Source organism: Falco peregrinus, chromosome 5 (assembly GCF_023634155.1).
Source record: "Falco peregrinus isolate bFalPer1 chromosome 5, bFalPer1.pri, whole genome shotgun sequence".
Classification (NCBI taxonomy): Eukaryota; Metazoa; Chordata; class Aves; order Falconiformes; family Falconidae; genus Falco; species Falco peregrinus.
In genome coordinates, this window is record NC_073725.1 from 101,971,678 (window position 1) to 101,984,527 (window position 12,850).

The 12,850-nt window shown below is 44.8% G+C and overlaps 1 protein-coding gene across 1 annotated transcript in view; it reads left to right on the forward strand.

Annotated features, from left to right (window-relative positions):
* Positions 1–12,850, forward strand: part of GRIP2 (glutamate receptor interacting protein 2) — a 285,038-nt gene that overhangs the window by 123,418 nt on the left and 148,770 nt on the right. The window lies entirely within an intron of this gene.

Below are 12,850 nucleotides of genomic sequence, written 5' to 3' on the forward strand. Positions count from 1 at the left end.
CCCCCCCCACCCCCCCCGGCAATAACCTGTTTCTATATGTTGTGATTATGTCAAGATTATAACATTCTTGAGATAATACAAGCACTTGTCTGCCCTTTGTGCATCAAAATACCCTAGAGATGTAATTATCTCATGGCTACTACATTTTCTGACAAGTCTTATTGCTTAAATACTGCAAGCCCTGAACACAGATATATACAGAAAACATTAAATATTCATTTGCTGATACACATATTTATAAAAATCCCATTTCTCTATTGAGTGAGCGCTGGTTTTCAGGTCACCCAATTCAATAGCTGTGAAGATATTTGAGGACTCAGGAATTCTTGCTCATTTGAAATTCTGTAGTTTTATTTTTCTCAGGCAAAATAAATGCAGTAACTACTTCTCTAGGAAACAGGAATGCATTTCTTCCCAGGTTTGTTCTGCTAATGGTCCCTGTGCACTGCATGTGCAACTGCCCCATCCTAATTCATATCCAGCCATATAAATGTATAGAGTTCTGTGCAAAGCTGCAGCTCCCTCCGCTAAAAGTGTCTATTTGCATTGAAGCAGTGTGTGCCTCCCTGAGATTTTTAGCCAAAACAGCCCCTTGTGTTAAACCTGGTCTTGGCCAACTGGTGTCCTGGTGGGCTCAGATTCGGAAAGAAAAATGACCAGTGCTAGTAGCATATGTTAGAAGATACATCAGCTATAAAAAACCCAAAGAGTTTGTTCCCAGTCTGCATCAGCACAGAATTTTCCAATTCATATTTCAAAGAGTGGGCATTGGTTATAGCTCTGTACGAACACACCTGCTATGTGAACTTGTGGTGCCCGTGTTGTGTACGAATGAATGCCATGTGTGTCCTGGGGTCTCTCTGGAGTTTGTATCTGTGTTGCTCTGGCTGCTGGAAGTGCCACATTCGCTCTTTTCAAGCTGCTCACGATGGGGTTGTCTCTGAGTTGACTCTCAAGTTTTACCAGCAAGAGCAGTGCATTAGTGTCACCTCTGATATCAGTAGATGACCTAGGATAATCAGACTGAACGAGCCAGGAGCTCTCACCAGCGATTATGTGGCAATGCAGAAATGGGTGACGAAGCTGCCAGAGGTACATGTGGCCCTGGGTGCTCCTCTGCTGGTGTGCCCCACTGAAGTGACAGGTAAATCTGGAGGCTGCACATTCCTTGATGACAAATTAAAATCCTGGAAATTGCCTGAAACATAACTTCTGGTGCTTTGGACAAGCTGAGCTGTTGCGCTGCTGCTTGCTTCTCCAAATGGCCCAGGCAGTGAGGGGTGCTTTGAGTGTACCAAATATTAGTAAGGTAAAGGAGCCAGATCCAGCATACTTTTTTAAATTACTATTATTATAAAAAGAGAGAGAGGAAAAAAAAGTACAGTGAATCTCAGGTGCTCAGCTCAACTAGCTTGATACCTTGTCTCTTGCACTGACTAATAATCCATGCTTTACTGGACAAATAAATTGCCTGCTGATATATCAACACATAGGGGTGTTAGGTGAGGAGGAAAGTCCAAGTAGCCAAACTGCTTCTAGCTTGGAGCTTTGTCTCCTGTACAGGTGCGAGAGGAACCTGTGAGCTGAGGAGAGCCTCCTGCACTATCCTTACTGAAAAAAAAACCCCAAACCCCAAAGCCCTGCATTTCCAGATGTGCTGTTCCTTCAGGCTGGGGTAGTCCCACTGTGGTGATGTGGGTTTGCAGTACCAGTCCATGGTGATGCTTTCGGAATTTGTTGTTTTATTTTAATCCTTCTGCAAAGCCTAGCTGCCACCCTCTTATTTTACTTTTTTTTAAAAAAGGGGATGGGGGTGGGCGTGGGGAAGGGGGGGGGGGGTCAAAAAGCCTTTTATTGTGTGGATTTTTTTATTATTTCAGTCACAAGGAAACCTTTCTGCTATTGCCCTCCCCCAGGTACATGGCTACTTATCTGTTGTTTGAAGGAGTATATCGCTGTTATGCTTTACATACTTGAAAGGAAGTTAAATAAATAACTCCTTTACTCCTTTTAGTTTGTCTTGGGCTGTTCATCCCTAAGAAAATGTGAAGCCAAGTGGAATCAGGGAAGGACTATATAGCAAGCAGTTTGTCCATGAAATGTATTTGGTTTTAATTGCCTCATTAAGTCAGGTTATGATGGATTATATGACCTTACCCAATGCAATCTGACATAATGGGATGCTGTCAAAAATTCTGGAATAACAGAGTGATAGTCACTTGACTGGAGCTTTCTTGCTTGTGCTTGTAGCAGTGTTGATCACTTGCAGTGGTTATATGCATTAAGAACATCCTGGCATGAGAAAAGGCAAGGTCATGAATGCTTTTTGTCATGATTACTTGATGGGTTTGTTGTTCCACTGGGAATTAATGCCTTACTGGTAGCAGAGGAAGGAGGCGTGGGGCTGTCCCGCTGTGGTGCAACGGGGTGGGTGTCAGGCTCACGGGTTTCTGATGGTGCCTTCCAGGGCTCTGTCCATCAGCTGCTATCAGAGATTGCAGCCAGTAACAACACAGCCATTCCCTGCAACCCAGAGATTAATTTTCAGCTGAGAATAACTGAGATATTTAAAATTCTTTGACTGGTGTTTAATAATCATGGCTTGGATAGGCCCCTCGGTGCTGCATATCTCTTTCAAAGAGAGGTACAGCAAATGGAGGTGCTGTGTCCGAGGCAAAGCAAGCTCCCTTGGCAGCTGGCTCTGCTATTCCAGCCACGAGAGAACAGGAGCCCTCTCTTACTTCCTGGCTTCTGTTAGTAGCTTGTGGAATGGAGAGATACAAGAATGTCCTCCTCTTTCTGTGATAGGTGAGTTTTGTAGGTCTCAAACTGTTTAAATAAGACTTTTGGCCTCCCAGGAGCTCAAAATATCTCACCTAAAAAAGGAGGAGAAAAACCCCACCCTCAAGTAAATAATTATGCTGCGTTTGTTTTCTGAACTCTGTAAAAAGAAAATGGCAATTTTGAATACAATTCCTTTTGCCTTTTCTTCTTTAGAATGTCCCAGTTGTTAAATTAAGTTTTGGATTCAATCCAAACTTATGAATATTTCTTTGTCCCTCTTCACTTATCCCTCTCCTCCTCATCATCCTGTTCTAGAATAATTTCCAGTGGATTCAATTTTTGGGAACAGTATTTCCATGTATAGGTCTGACTCACCTAGCACGCTCCTCCTTAAATAAGATGATACTGGTGATTTTACATCACGGGCAAATTTAATTACAGAGAGATGGACCATTGACTTGGATGAAGCCCCACTATGTGTAAATGCTCTTAAAAGCATTGATTAGGATGGCAGGCTTTGACAGCTGAGTCAGCCTGAAACCTTGAAATATGCCATTTTGGACTGTTTGTTGGTGATAATGAGTCTCAACTGCCACAGGCTTTATTCTTTTTTTTTTTTTTTTTCTCAAAAGTTTGGAGCTTTTTCCTTCTTCAGGACCAAGGGCGTTCTGCAGATTCTCTTGTAATGGATGTGGCACCTTCTGTTCTTCTGCAGCAGTCGCTGCTGTGGATATTTGTGAAGGAAATGTGAGATTTAGGAATTGCTTGGAGGTAACCTTATTTGCGTCGTGAACCAGGATGATTGTGAGTGAATCATTGATTCACAATGATTCATGAATGAATTCTGAATCAGAAAATATCTCAACTTAAAAATATTCCCAAGAAATTGGAATTTCACAGTATTCCTCATGAAAATGCTGAAATGTGTTTCCAGGAGAGCTGTTTGCTGTCTGGCATTTGTGTGGGACTTCAGCTGAACTTGGTGCTGTTCTTGTCATCTTCTTTCAAGCTCCTCAGTGAGAGGCAGTAAGAGGCTGAGAACATTCGCCTCAAGTCCAGTTTGCAGTTGTTGGGGCTTGCAGCCTCTGTGGCTCTGCGGAACCCTGTGCTTCTAGGCCATGAATGAACTTACAAGTGTCAGAGCTGAGCAGGCTGTTTAGCCCCACAATTAGTTTGGCCACCATGGTGTGTGCTTGTAGCATACAAAGTGGAAACACAACTGTACACCATTTTTGTTCAGCCTCCAGCACCAATCTGATCCAGACTCCCCGTACAGCCTGATCCATTAGACAGCTGACTGCATCCCTCTCTCTCATCCCTGTTGAGGTTGCCCTGGCAGACCCCCAAATCAGTTTGTTTCTGAGAGTTGTCTACATTGTGGCTACTGTGAAGTTGGAAACCTTGGAGAAACACAGCAGAGCTAGGCAACGGCAAGGCTCCCTTGGATGCCTGTGAAAATGGAGGTGCTTCTATCAAAAGTTTTCTCAGAATCTGCCAGTCCTTTGGAAAAGCATATATTTAATCAGAAACCTTTATTTCTGTTCTTCCTTTCTCTACTTGTACACATCCTCATTCCCGTTTCCACTCTTTGTCTCTTCCTTTACTTCCATCCTGAAGTTCTGGTACCAAGTGCTGGGATTGGGCTGCCAGCCCCTTGCAAGCAGCAAAAGTTGGCATGTTTTGGGGAAGTGAAAGCCTGTGAAACAGCATGGAAATGTGAATGCTTCTTTGGGAACACAAGGGAAGCAACAGAGCTAAAACCTAGTCCGGATAAAATCCAGGGAGCTTTTACTGTAATGAAGTTCTTTAGGTAAAAGTTATTTGCTTGGAACTGCTGTGTGGTGACTATTTTTTCAACAAGAGCTTCAGCTTCACCTGGTTTTATCTGTAGTGATTACAGGACTGAACATAAATGTCTGCAGAGAATATGCTAAACTTCACTGCTGTTGGCAACAGGCTTCAGTAATACCTACCTCTGCAAGCCTAGGGGTTTAGACATCTGCTTTCTTTGGGCTTCCTGTAAATTACACCCCTAAGGAACTTAAGCGAGTGAAATAATCTGTACTGACAGGGCATGGTGTGGAAATGTCCTTCCTTAACCATCCTGCTGATGCATGACTTCAGTGTGGAAGCAAAGGCAGATTGATGGCAGAGAGCAAGTGGAAATCCCACTGAGGTTTCAGTTGGACCTGGGGTAGACACAAGTAAATGGAAGAGGGAAATTAGGTCCAGAAAGATGTTCCTTCTGTTTCTGAACTGTCCAAGGTGCTGGTGAGGTAACTCAACTTCTTGTACCAAAAGCACTGCTGTGTATTGCTTTGCTTCGCAGTACCATCTATTCAGAGTATTTTGTTTCCATTTCCTTAGTACCTGACCAGGAGAGCTGAGCCTCTGAACAGCTGTAATAAGCCCATGACTTAATTTCCAAATGGTGTATCTTGAGAACATTAAGAAGGTGGTGAGATCTAGGAGCACTGAGCTGGCTGCTTCTCACTGGGGATGGCAGCTTCAGGGCTCAGGAGATGCTGTCATCAATAGGAAGGGGTAAGCCAGCCGGGAAGCTCTGGCACACAAGCTGAGATCCAGAGTGGAAGCTTAGGGAAGAGGGGGAAGGCAAGAAGAAGCTTGAGAACAGCCTTCCTCTTGTAGCCCTCATAAGAGCTGAGCCCTGGCTACAGGAGTCCTTAATTTGAAGGAGCAAATGAAATTGTTGTTCCTCCTAAATAAGCTTAGATCCCTTTATTGCAGCCCTGATCACAGTGCTGTCTGGGTGCTTTGAGGTCTTGAAAGTATTTGGATTCTCAGGAGCATCTTGATGGTGCAATGTGTTCTTATCTCTGTTTTTAGCTGGGTGGTTGAAGCAGAAGTCCTGTTGATTGCAAGGGGTTGGCTTGGCACCATGTGGCATGCCTTGCCACCTCACACGGATCTGGAAGCGATGGCATTCACCGCTGTCATGGGTTAACCCTGGCTGGCAACCAAGCAGCACCACCCAGTAGCTCGCTCACTCGCTCCACAGTGGGGTGGGGGAGAGGATCAGAAGAGTAAAAGTTAGAAAACTTGTGGGTTGAAATAAAGACAGTTTAATAGGTAAAGCAAAAGATGCGCGTGCGAGTAAAACAAAACAAGGAATTTGTTCAGCACTTCCATGGGCCGGCAGGTACTCAGCAATCCCCAGGAAAGCAGAGCTGCATCATGTGTAATGGCTACTTGGGAAGACAAGCCCCATAATGCCAAATGTCCCCCCTCTTTCTCTTTCTTCCTTCCGTTTATATACTTAGCATGACATTCTATGGTATGGAATATCCCTTTGGCTAGTTCAGGTCAGCTGTCCTGGCTGTGTCCCCCTCCCAATTTCCCGTGCCCCTCCAGCCCTCTTACTGGCATGGCCTGAGAAACTGTAGTCCTTGACTTAGTATGAACATTACTCAGCAACAACCAAAACCATCAGTGTCCTATCAACCCTGTTATCACACTAAATCCAAAACACAGCACTGCACCAGCTACTAAGAATAACTCTATTCCAGTTGAAACCAGGACAGCCTTTCCTACTGGTAAGCTATGGAATTCCCTGCCAATAAAAGGATAGGTGTTTTGGGGGGCCAGTTTGCAGCTCTGTCTCTCCATGATCTGGCCAGGGAGAGGTCCTTACAGCCTGAGCCATCTGCTGTTTGCAGGCGTCTGCCTCTGACCTCTGTTTCTTGCTTGCAGCAAGAGCTATTTCAACTTGTAATGCTTGGGAGTAGGCTTTGAGAAGGTGATTATTCACAGTCATGCCTGACACTACTGGAGAATAGGGTAGGGTTTGTTTCTCTCCAACTTTCTGATCTGCAAAATAATAACAACATTTGTCAGTGTAAATCCCATGCAAGGCAGCAAGCTCCAAGCCCGTGTGTGAGGTGCAGCGATAGTCTGTTTGCCTATAGAACAGATACAGTTTAGGAGGTGGGAGAGCAAACTGTGCCCACCTCATCCCACTGCAATACATCACTTTGCCAGTATGTCTTTGGGCTGCTGCAGAGGAAATCTCTTCCCAGTTTTTACGAGCCGCTGTGTCTGCTGCCTCCGTTGGCGCTACCCACCGCACAACACGCTGTTTGTGAGGGGCCGTATTTCACCAGGGTTTGGGCCGAGTCCCACATCTCAGAATCGAACTCCGGAGTGGTTAATACCTCTTCTGCATGACGCCCTCAGGCTGTATTCACACTGGCACAGGGCAGCTTCTAGTTTCATTCCACTGATGGTTCTCCAGCCATCCTGTCTTAAAATCTGCAGGTGTAACTTGACTGCTGTATCTTACAGCATGATCTCTCTTAGTTCTGTTTTTATTTCTTCACCTACAAGCCTCAGGGATTCAAGTGAAAGCAGAATTTTGGACCCATGCGTTTGTATACCTTTTGCCTCTGTGAAGGGATAGAGAGCATCCTCTGCCAAGAAGCCATCATTGCAGAATCAGTCCCTTCAGATACTTCTGTACCACTTGTTTTACTTTATACTACTTAAGAACTCCATGTTTCTCTGAACTTGCTTCCTTCCGCGGCTGTCTGCCAGCCTGCATTTGGCATATGATCAGAGTTGTCATCTTCCCAGATTTCTTTACCAAACCAGAACAACATTTCAAAGAATCTATAGCATGGGAGTGCTGAGAAATGGTATCTGAAAGCATGGAGTTGTGGAGCTGAAATTAAACCACTGGTATGTTGACATGCCATGTTCAAACTTTCACAAAACAAGACCTAGGGTTTTGCTTTAACAATTTTATATTGGTGTCTCCATTTCCCCTTCCAGTGGAAACACGTCTACCTACATGTTCCTGGGCTTGGCTGCAGCATACACTTGGGTCTCTGCTAGTCCCAGGGACACCTAGGGGATGTGTCAGTCACCAAATGTCATTTTACTCTGCTTTTCCAGGGCTGTGGCTCTCTGAGACTTGACAAAGGCTATTTAGTGGTGCTGTTGTGATCACACGGCAACCTTCAGAGGCCAGAAAGGCAGTGCAGGTGCTGGAAGATTTTGTGAACTACTATCAAACAAGTGAAAGAAATGAACGTAATTGCAAGAAAGGACCTGGGAAAGAAAATGTGCAAGTCAGATAAGTTCATATTTTACCCTGGCATGTTTAATCATTTCCCATGATAAATGGCCACTCTCTATTCCCTGCTCTCAGCATTGTTATTGTTACAGTGAAAATACTATGGCCATTGTCAGGCACTGAAATTTATGTATGTGGCTGGTATGGGTTTTTGTCTCTACAGTAATTACAGCCCTTTATTCATCCATAGATACCTTTAAATAGATAAGTGTTTTCCTGCTCCAGAAAAATAAACATACAAAAAGCTAAATCTGCACCTGATGCTTTTAAAATGGGGAAGATTTTTAAAGCTATCTGAACCTTTTTTCCTTTTTTTTTTTTTTTTTTTGGTAATCTTGATTCTGAGACCACACTCCCTTGAAATAAGCATAAGCTTAGCGTGAGTGGTTGTAAGGAACTGTGTGAATCCGTAATTGCTCTGCCAGGCCTGTGCTCTTCCATTGCTTAAGATTTTGAAATCCCCAACTTTCATTTCTGTAGCTGTAGTCAAGCTGTTAAGATGCTGCGCACAGGTGGCAAACCTCCAACATTATCCTCTTTCTCTCTTGCCTTGATTTATTGTCATGTGTTTTATTTTGTAATAAAGCTAAAAGACCCAACTAATTTGCTTGCAATGCAGCAGTTGCAAGGCACCAAGTGGTTGTCTTCTCAAAAGCTTCTCATGATCTTTGAAAGAGCTAGAAAATATCTAAGGGAAGGGAGTTAAATGGCAGGGTGTCAGTGGAAACTTGCAGAGGGGGGCAGTGCCATAGATTGGTGTTAAAGCAGTTGAAGACTTCATTAAATGATGCCTAACAGCAGTGCTGCATGGTGTGATTAATAACTGCAGCAAGTGAGGTGGTGTTTTATGCTGTCTCTAGCCTCACTAAGCCTAGCAGAAACTCAAGACTTGTGCAACAAACAAAATATATTGTGGTAAAGAACGACAGCTCAGGCAAGGGCTTACCAGTGAAATAGTGCTTGGAGCAGGATGTATCCCCTTGTTTTGGAGGCATTTGCTCAGTGCTGAAGAAGGACATGGTGTCTCTATGATGCCCCTGTATGCCACAGCGGACCCACGTGTTGCATATGGTTACCGAGATCCATACTGCAACGGTCAGTGATGTGTGGGTTGACCTGTTGGCTTTGGGAACAAACTTCCAAGCACTACCTCTGGAGAGTGATGCCTTCAATATTGCCTAGGGCTGCCTGCCAAAAAACAGGCCAGAAGTTTAGGTATGCTTAAATCTCTCTGCTGTGACTTGGATGGGCCAGCACCCAAAATTTTTGGGGTTTGTTTCTGTATCTCTTACTTGTTAGGGTCTTCATACCGACAACCTACTTCCCCTTTGTGTTTTTGTGGCAGGTGCACCACATCTATGTTTTATAAAAATTGAGGACAATAGCATTAGCTGCTTTCCTGTTTGAAATCACCTGGGATGCTCCGATGCTGAGAAATACCTAATAATACTGTTGGTTAGGGAGCAGCATCTTCCATGGAGCATAGGTTGTCCCTGCTGTCAGGGTTTGGATTAAAACAGGAGCTTGAAGGAAAGGAGGATTGCCCGGGCCAAAGTAGATCAGGAGGCTGTCCTCAGTCTCATTTTTCTGTTGAGCAAGAGGCAGCGGCTGCATGCTGCTAACTCAGGTAAATGACCCTTGTGCTAATGCTGTTTCTTATCATTTAACACAAAAATGAAACTGCTGAATTGAGACCAATTTGAAACATCCGTGGTTTGCTTTGGAAAACACATAATAGCTGCTGTACTTTAACTCTAGGACTCTGTTTGGGAAAGGAGGGAGAAGTAAATAGTTTGTGTTAACTTAGCAATATTAAACTCTTACTGTTGAACTTCCCTAAATTCTACCCAAGTCTTGGCTCTAATCAAACAGCTTCAGATAATTTGTGAGAAGTGGAAGGTGAAGCTAAGTGGGAATAGCACATGAAAAGAGTGTGTGATTACCTGAATGGAAACCAAAGTGTTTCCAGTACTCACAGTAGTTAGTGAGTTGCTTTGAAGGATTTTTCACTTCTTAAATCTTTAGTGCTTTGAGGCAGCAATTTCGACCTTCAGATGAATAGAGAGTAACTTGCTGCCCTGACTGCAGAATAAATTTTGAAAGTAGTGTGAGTGCAATCTACAGGATTAACAACCGGGCTGGCCATAAAGCAGAATTTTCCCAAAACAGGTTTTTAAGAGATCTCATGATTACTTAATCATAAAAAAGTAGCCTACAAGGCCTGGGGGGTTCATGGTGGCTGGTCATCTCTTATAGTGTCCAGCCAGACCCTGTTTTAAAGAATGTGGACACCAACCTCTCTGCTGCAGACAGCAGTTGCTCTGCAGGTGTTTGCACACTAAGGCAGACAGTGACATTGCATCAAAGATTATTTTTCCTTATTCATGTGTGTGATGGGCCATACAATGCTGTGGCAGGTGGGAAAATGCAGAATGGGCCAAGTGCAAGTAGCATCAGCAGTCACAGGGGGGACGTGCAAGTTGTATCTTTGGTCCCCAGCAGCTCATCTCGGTGAAATGCTTTATGTTGCTCCACACTGTCCTGCTTTCCTGCTGCTCACTGTATTGTTGCAGCTCTCTAAAATATTAATTAGGTGGGAAGGGGATCACTCTCAGATGACCCTCTATAACACTTCTTGCTGGATTGAGAATCTGGGCTGCAGTACAGCCCCAAATCTGTGGTGGTTTTTTTTTTTTATAGAAGTAGTGGTGATTCAGTATGGACGACAACTTGAATTGGTTATGTCAGCTCTAACTAACTAATGATGCTGAAGACCAATAAAGTGACTCTTAGATTGGTTTGGCATTATTAGTCTCATTATTAATTATGTAGACATGACAGCAGCATTTAGTGCTAGTATTAACCACCAAAATAAAATGGAATTGTACTCATAAATCTCGCTAATGAGGAATATGTGAAGGATTACAGCCATTCTCAAAAGAGAGGAAATGGAGTGAGGTGGGGGAAAGTTTGGGCAAGGACACACCAGTATGTTGAGATTGTGCAAAGAAGGAGCCTGAGCAAAGGGGGAGCAGGGCTAGGGCTGAAGTCTGCCCCTGCCCTGGGTGGATAAGGTTGGGTTCTCCTGTGTGCTAGCAGGAATTATGTGTTCCATCACCCTTAAGCCCTGCTGCCTGTGTAGAGCTTCCCCTTTCCCTTTGGCACTCCACTGCCAGCTTGATATCTTCTCTGGGAACAGCTGCAAATTGTTTCTCTGTTGTGTGAGGCTGGGACAAGCATCCTGCCCCTCTCCCAGGGCACCTGTGAAATCCTTAATGCCTGTGAAGGGCATGGGGCTCGCAAATAGCAGAGATCAATGCAAGCTGGGATGAGCACTTCTCAGGGGCGGGCTCTGATGTGGATGCTGTCCAGGGACAGGAGGAAAGGGAAGCAAGCACATCTGTCCTGCCTTGGAGAGGAGGCAGGGAGATCCTTGCTCAGCAGAAGAGCTGCCTGTGCTCCTCTGTAGCCGAGCCAGCCCTGACCATGGTAAACTGTTGAGATGAGACAGTGCAAATTACCTCCTGCCTCAGAGAAAGGTGGAAGAAGAAGAATTATGCCTCAGAGGGAACATGTGAACAGCACAGTTTCCTGGGGTTGTGCAGTTTGCACAGCATTGCTTGTCTGGGGCCGTGTCTCATTAAAATCTGGGCCTTAATGAGCTGAGAAGACTGCATCCTCTAAAGCTTGCTGTTGGGGTCTGATCTGAGGCAGTGCTGGTGTGGGCGAGAGTTCAGGCCTGAAAGGGTCAACCAAGGCTGGCGTTGGCTGTTGCTGGTGGGCCATGGTCTGCCCTGTGCTGGCTGCCCATGGGGGTGATGGGCGTGGGTTGCATCTTGCTCAGTGGTGGGAGTTATGGGTCTATTTATAATGCCTCAAATGGAGTGTATGACAATTTAATTTGTACGTCCATTAATACTATCTGCTGCAGGGTTTGTTCTTAATTATTTTGCTCTGAATGGAGTTTTAGGTGCATTAACGGGCTCTAGGTTCTGCTGCCACATACTGTCCACCCCACGTATGGCTGCTTGGAGAAGGCCCTTTATGTTCCACTAATTCCACTGTCCTGGTTGGAGAGGGTTTCTCCCAAAGTGACAGACATTGCCCAAAACTCAGCTTTTCTCCTTGAAATGGCCAGGAGGCATTCACAACGGACATTTCCTTGGCATCAGTGTGGGAGATAAAATGCTGTTGGCTCTCTCTGCAGGGCCCAGGGGCAAAGGGTTCTCGTGGGACCTGTAACCCCAGGGTCAGGAGCTACTTCAGCTCCCAAAGTTTTCCAAGGGAAGCTCATCCTGCAAGTAGGAACCAGACACCCAAGTACCTTTGTAGGTTGGTCTGGAGTTGACCTGACTATTAGTGAACTGATAATCTGCCTCTGCCATTGGTTCCCATGGGTGTCAGTGGGTTAATAAACATCTACCTTGAGTCATGTCTCATGGTCTGGTTTACAGCTGAGAAGCCAGCAGTAAAGGTGTGGGTCTGTCATCTGCCTGACTCCCAGGCAGCCTTTCCCAAGCACACAGGGTTGTTCTCCACTTAAATTCCTGACTCTGAAAACTGTCATTTACCAAACAAAATGGTTCTTTCAAGAAGAGCACTGCTCTTAGCTCCCTCCTGTTGCCTCAGTTTGCAATGCCAGGATGGCAGTAGCAGAAGGGACTCTGAGTTCTCTATGGTTGGAGATTGCCATGAATAGGAGATCATGTTAGAGCTTCCTGCATGGGGTTCTTGTGTCCTTCTCAGTGGCTTGGTTAGTGTCTGAGAGCAGCTATGGCCCTAGGTGGACACTGCAGGCTGTGCGTTGTTCTCCATTAAAGTCTGGTTAAAAATACCAGAGGATCACTTAAAAACATTTAGAGGTTCTAAATTATTTGAGCAGTTTAGAGAGTCAATCTTTGGAAATAGGTAGAAGAAGCTATTTGCGGGGAATGTATTCAGTGGTTCTGCTAAAAATGTCTTGACTAGCCACTT